This window comes from Myodes glareolus, chromosome 16, assembly GCF_982192425.1.
Source record: "Myodes glareolus chromosome 16, mMyoGla1.1, whole genome shotgun sequence".
Taxonomy (NCBI): Eukaryota; Metazoa; Chordata; class Mammalia; order Rodentia; family Cricetidae; genus Myodes; species Myodes glareolus.
The window spans coordinates 65240761-65247744 of record NC_142041.1 but is presented as its reverse complement, the minus strand read 5'-3'; the positions used below and the strand labels follow the sequence as shown (position 1 = coordinate 65247744).

The following is a 6984-nucleotide window of genomic DNA, read 5'->3' as shown; positions in this document are numbered from 1 at the left end:
TACACTATACTGACACTGGAGAATATACTCAGGGGTATGATGTACTAGTGCACGCTACAACATACATGAACTTTGAAAGTATACTCTAAGTGAAACATACTATTTTAGAATGACCATATCTGTAGGTTGTGTTGATAGTTGTTATCTAACCAATAGAAATAGAACTATTCGGGGGTTTCTCAGGGACTTTGTGAAGGACAATATGCTGAATGTATTTCTAATGGAAATGAGGTTTCTTTTAAGGGAACAAAATGTTTGCAAGGCATTATTAGTGATTTTCACACTTTGTCAGTAGCCTGATAGCCTAAAAACAGCTGCATCATATTGAAGGTTCAAAGTCTATATTTTATTAGAGATGCAGAAAAAATGGAAAATAACACGGGGCTGCTTTCAAGATATTGTTTTTTATTGTGTCTCATTTTACTACTACTTTTAGATGACTGTATTCTAGTAAAAAAGAGGAAGAAAGAAGGGTTTGGGTGGGTAACTGGCAAAGATCTATGAGGCATTGGGAGAGGGGATACTGTAATCAGAATTTACCCTATAAAAAATCTATTCTCAATTTTAAAATAGATATGTTCAATAGAAGGGAAGAAATGAAAGAAAACATAGTGGAAAACTGAAAATAATGTCTATTGAAGACTGAAAATAATTACTTAACAGTGTTAAAGAAGATAGTAATCAACAGTTTTCATATACTGAGACTTAAAATACAAAAAGTCTAAAAACCAAATCCTGCCTCAGGTGATGTGACAGACCTTGCTGAACCCCATGGGAGGCCTCACCCTCTCTGAGGAGTACATGGCAGGTGGAGTGGGAGGAAGGGAGGGAGAGGGAACTGGGAAGGGTTGGTATGTAAAATAAGATTATTTTTAAAATAAATTAAATTAAAAAATCAAAAACTAGAAGATTATTTTGCTAAGTATATACTAAGAACAACAAGAAACAAATAGGTCTTATTCAGAGTGAACTTTTGTCAAGAGCGCCCTTCTTCAGAAGTTAGTTTGAAATGAAAATAGTCTGCAAATAATAACAAAGAAAGAGATGATCATAGAGAACTAAAAAAACTGTGAAGGAAATAGAGATTCATAAGGTTTCATGACTCATTTGAAAAAAAGTAAAGATTTAGAAACAATATTTATAATGTGTGATGTCAGCATGTATCAAAACTTTAAATAATCTGTTATAATTTATTATTAAACACACAACTTATAGTCCTCAGAGATTTCTCTAATGCAGAGACATATAAAAATGAGAATGGAGACTCCTGATATGTTCTAGATACTTAAGACTTACAAAATAAAATGAACCAGCACATAAAATAGGAAAGCACAGTAAAATATATTTGTTGTTGGTGTTGCATTTAATAACGTTGTATTGTTGGCATTTTGAATGTTCATTTACAGTTTTAGTAATGAAAACATACTGGAGAGCTTATAAGAAAGAAGATCAAAAATATCCCTAAGAACAATAGTATCGCCTGCTATGACCAACCAAGCAGGTGAAGAGAGATGCATCCCTTACTTCATTTTAAAGCTGCTGTGAAAAGAGAGCAAAAGTACAGAGGAGAAGACTTCATTGCATTCCTTGAATGCATCTGTGTGAAGCAATGTGTAAAGAGCTGATGAAGTCCTGAGTGAATGTACATTGCTGCCATTTGCAAGGCCATGTAAAGGACCAAATGGCTCACATCCACAGGAATGACAAAGTTCAGAGGATGACAAAACCTTCCACTGCTCCATGTGAGGGTGATGGCAGGGTGTGCAAAATTTAGCAACCTTAGCTTCCATCTTTAGTTTTAGAGCTGAGACTGCTCACTTGCAGAGACCTCTTACCAAGAGTAGCTTACTCTCCTCTACCATGCTATACATAAGAAATGCTCCGAGGTTTCAGGTTGTCTCATATTTAGTGCAGCTCCATCAGAGCATGTACAATTCACCCAACCCCAGATTTTCTGTATGTGTCTTGTCTTTTCCTTGATTTTCCCCTAGTTGGGTTTTAAGAACCAAACCATGCAGGTCAGTGTACATCAAATTTCATTCAAGCCACTTCAAATACTTGCACCCGTCTGGAGAAAAAAATTATACACATGAATATGCACACCTGCACACACGCATGTGCACATACACATACTTAAATAGTCATATACATAAATATAGATAGGTAGATAGATGATAGATAGACGATAGATAGATAGATTGATGAAAGAATCCATCCATCTTTGAATTCTTAGAAGAAATTTCTCCCACACACATACCAGTGGACATCCTTATTGTTTGACCAACCATCATCAAGTCATGAAGTCATGAACAAAGTTTACTAGAGGCTGTACCAAAAGAGAGATACTTTTCACAGCCAACTTTCCTTTTTAGATAGACTATAACAGATGCACTCTAGAACACACATGCTTTTAGTCGTTGAAGAACTCAAATGGGATCTTGAGAAATGTATATGAATCCTAATGCAGTAAGACAAGCAGAGATGCTATTCGACTGTTCAATAGCTCCTGGTTCTGCATCTCAGCCACAAGCTGAATCCTGTGCTATCACCAACTGGAGATACAAACCACAGCTACTTGACTTAGGGGCTGTGCACAAGAACCAAAGTGGCAGGAAATCACTTAACATTCCTGAAAGCGTCCACCTCCAGGAAAGACTTTACCTTCCTGGGGCTTTAGACTGCCCCTTTAGAGCACCCCCCTGTGCTCACCTAGTTGAATTTATCCTCTGTGTCCCATGTGACATAACAAGTAACAGTGTCTCCACCACTTCTGACAGGGTTCAAACCCCTGGAAGTGGCCCCTATCACCACATTCATAAGCAACTTGTCTCCCCTGGCAAAAACTTCTCATTCAAATACTCCAACAGGTCCATTCCAAACAGTCTGCTTAGCTTGAACCACAGCATCAGCGTATTTCTTGCTACTCTCAGTACCTCAGTTCAAGTACATCCATCCAGCAGGTATGTCAGCGGCTAATTGCTTGGCCACTTTAAGCATTCTCATCAAATTTTCAGCAGTGACGTAGTCAACAGACAAGGTAATCTTCACATCAGTTTTTTCATCTTTGGACATGAGATCTTTGACCATCTTGACCCGTTCTTCTTCATCATGAAGAGAAATGTAAATCCTCTGTGTTGTTGAGTTCCTTAGAGAAGGTAAAAGCCATTTCATCATCAATGCTCATCAAATTGACTTTGTGCAGAATCGTATTGATCTGCAACATTTGTTCCTCCTAGTAGCAGGAGTAATTCTATTCCTTCATCAAAACTCATCACCCTTCTGTGACAACTTCATATCAACCACAGAACTGTGAACTCAGGGTACAGCCCCCAAATCATTGACATAGACATTCCTTCCTTAGTTTGAGTAATGCAGTTCAGAAAGTATCAATTTTGGCTTGCTCAGCTTTAATCTTGTTTCCAGAAGCTTCCCTTCTTCCTCCATAAGAAAGCAGAGGTTTTCCAGCAGGATGGCAGACCTAGCTACTGGGTTGACACAGGCATTCTCTATTTCTGGGTCCACACAATCCCTCAAAAACAGGATATTCTTACCCACCAGAGATTTGGGTTCTATGACTACTGGCTCTAAAGACTACATTTCAGACGTGGGAATACCATCAGACTGACCCATAAGGCTCATAAGGACAGCACACTTGACTCAGTTGTCAAAGCAGAATTTGATACTTGAGACAGAAGACATGATTCTTTGGTTATTTATCATCTGGTTTTTCTTCGTGGGATTATTGATGGCTACCCTCATCATGACCAGCTTCTTCTTTGCTTGCAACTCATCAAGAGTCATCACCTGTTAGAAAGTGACATTTTGACAACACAATACTGTACAGTCAGGAGACCCAGAGCTAAGAAAGAGGTTAAAAGTTCTTTTTTTTAAGTACTGCCTTGTTAAATTGTAAGATGGGAAGAAATGAAATATAACCAGTTGGGAATACTCCATGAGTAAAATGTCTTTGAGAAATAGATGCACACAGGACCTGGGTCTAGATTAGAACTTTAGTTTTTTTGTTCAAACCACTGGGATGTGCTGTTGTAATATATTCACTGCCAAGAGATACATTACTGCGCAAATGATGGAATCTATCATATACAGAAAAATTGACTTCCCATCAACTGCATAATATGAAAAGAAAAATTGTAATGAGAAGCACTGTCAAAATGTGAAATGGTATAAAATATATTCAGCATTCACACATAAAAAAGACTGAGAAGCACCTGGTGCAAATTCTTACAGAGAAATGAACAATAGGAAGAAGGTGGGAGACTGCAGGCTGGATGACGACACTCATATTTACCTCATGCTAGATTTATTGACTCTTTCTCAATCTTGCTAAGACTTGGAAAATGAGTTCAGTGACGGAATAAGGTATAGACATGTCTTTGTCAGAAGACAATGATTTCAATACAATATCAGTCCAAAGATAGGCTCTCAGAGTTCCATTTCTGACTAAATCTGTATTATAATTCAGAAAAAAGCATTTAAGATTTCATAAATATTTATGTCTTACAGAGTTTAGACCATCACTTATTTCGACTGTTTTGAAACCAAAAGATAAACATCATTGAAATGCTTTCACAGAAATAAAGATAAAAATTGACTCTTCAGCATTTCTCATTGGAATGTAAACATGCTATTAATTGAGTAGCCACTCAAAAAAAAAATAAATTAGTCATGGCTGAAACCAATAAAACCAATGAATTTTCCTGAAACACTATAGTTATAGTAAATGCTTTTGAGAAAAAAATAACAGATATTTTTGGAAATTATTATTGTATCTAATTTACATTGTACTCATTTAACAACTATAACAAAAAAATCTAAGATTCGTGATTTGAAAAACAGTATATATTTCAAGAGTTTGAAATCTTCATTTCAGGCAGAGACTGTACCTTTCTGCTGATTTTGACACCTTCATTTCAGTTCAGATGCAGTAAATACATCATTGTCCTCAAATGCATGCATTTCCCCAGCTTTCTATATTTCATCATTTATTTTCCTGAGACACTATCTTGCTACATGATCCAGGTTAGTTTTGCATGTTAACTTTTATTTACTTTGGGAGACTTTATTAGTAAGTGGTTACATACAGTTACAAACTAAAATTTGTCATATAATTGTTCAATTTTGTCGAAAAATTGTCAAGTTAAATTTATTGCTATGGTTAAGGCTATTTTTATTTTCATTTTCATTCACCAAAAGCAAATATGCTTTTTAAAACCTAACATTTAGAGATATATAAATTAAAGAATATTTTGAAGACATTAACCAGGCTGATATTTACCTGAATTTATAACATTTCATTATTTGCTTGCTATTCTAATCAAAATTTTACTGGAATGACAACTGCAACTTTTGGCACGGTCAATAAGACACTGCTCTCTATTTAATTCAATTTATACAACCTCTCTGTAACTTTCAGTATCTGTTATTAGTTAATATGTGTCAAGAACTTAGGTAAGTTAGTCACTGTGAATTCAAAGTTCAAACCTAAGTTGCCTGATTCTCAGGCATCTACTTTGGCCAATATATAGAAAATTTTTCTTTTTAAATTTTCAATACTCTTATACTATGTAATTGGCTATATTTTTTGTCTTTTATTAATTAAATTTATTTATTTATTGTACACCTTGACCACAGTTTCCCCTCCCTCCTCTCTTTCATTTCCTTTCCCTTTTCTCTTCTTCCCTCCCCCAATCCACTTCTCCTTTTCTATTCAGAAAGGGGAAGGCCTCCCACAGATATCAATAAAAGATGGATTGTATCAAGTTGCAATAAGGCTAAGCATCTCCCCTTGTATTAAGGCTAAGCAAAGCAACTCAGTATAAGGAATATGTTCTCAAAACCAGTCAAAGCATTAGAGACAGCCCCTGCTCCCACTGTTAGGAGTCCACAAGTACACAACTGTCACGTATAGGTAGAGGGCCTAAGTCAGTTTCATGCAGGCTCCCTGTTGTCAGTTCAGTCTCTGTAAGCTCCTAAGAGCCAAGGTAAGTTGGTCCTTGGGTTTCTTTGTGATGTCCTTTCCCTTCTGATTTATCCAGTCCTTTCTTCCTCTCTTCATCAGGACTCCCTGAGCTTGGCCTAATGTTTGACCGTGTATCTGTACATCTATTTCCATCAGAAACTGGATGAAGGCTCTCTGATGACAACTGGGCTAGACAGCAATCTATGAGTAGATCAGAATATCATTATAACATTGACTTTTTTGCCCCAATCATGTTTTCTGCTATCTCATTCCTCTGGGCCATCCAACCTGTGGGTCCTGGCCCTCCAGGCGGTGTCAGTGCTGGATTCACTCTCATGGAGTGGGTCTTAGGCTACACCAGTCATTGATTGGCCACTCCCAAATTTCTACCATCAATTTGTAAGTTTTTCTAGAGGCCAAGAAATTATCTGGGAAGAGGCAGGACATTTTTCTGGAATATTTTGTTAGGGGTAGTATTTATGCCTGACATCTGTGTATTTTAATGTATGTAAATTATATCTCAATTAAAAATGAATAGAACTGAAAAAAATCTGTACCACCCATTTCTCAGCACACCCCAAAAGCAGAGCAGACTGTAGATCAAAGGTTATAGGGTTGGGTTGGTGTCCCAATACCTCCATTGGAAATCTGGCCTAGTCAGAGGAGATGATCAGTTTAGGATTCATAGTCACTATTGCTAAGAGTCTGAACTGGGATCATTCTTGTAGGATCCTGAGAGTATCTCAAGCAGTGGTTTATACATGGCCTAAAATGCTCTTCCCCTTTTCCCAATCATCTATTTTACTACTCTTCTACTCTATGCTCCTCATAACCTGATCTCCCATGTTCCCAACTGGGTCATTGATTTCATTCCATTCATTTACCTGTCTGTTTTTAAGCCAATACCATGACATTCTTATTACTATAGCTCTGAAGTAGATGTTGAAATCAGGAATGGTGTTCTGAAGTTCTTTTATTGAATAAGATTGTTTTAGCTATCTTGG

At 36.8% G+C, this 6984-nt stretch overlaps 1 pseudogene; it reads right to left on the bottom strand.

Moving 5' to 3' along the window:
* Window positions 1-2673: 2673 nt before the first annotated feature.
* Window positions 2674-3801, bottom strand: LOC125390882 (phosphoglycerate kinase 1 pseudogene; annotated as a pseudogene).
* Window positions 3802-6984: the final 3183 nt, after the last annotated feature.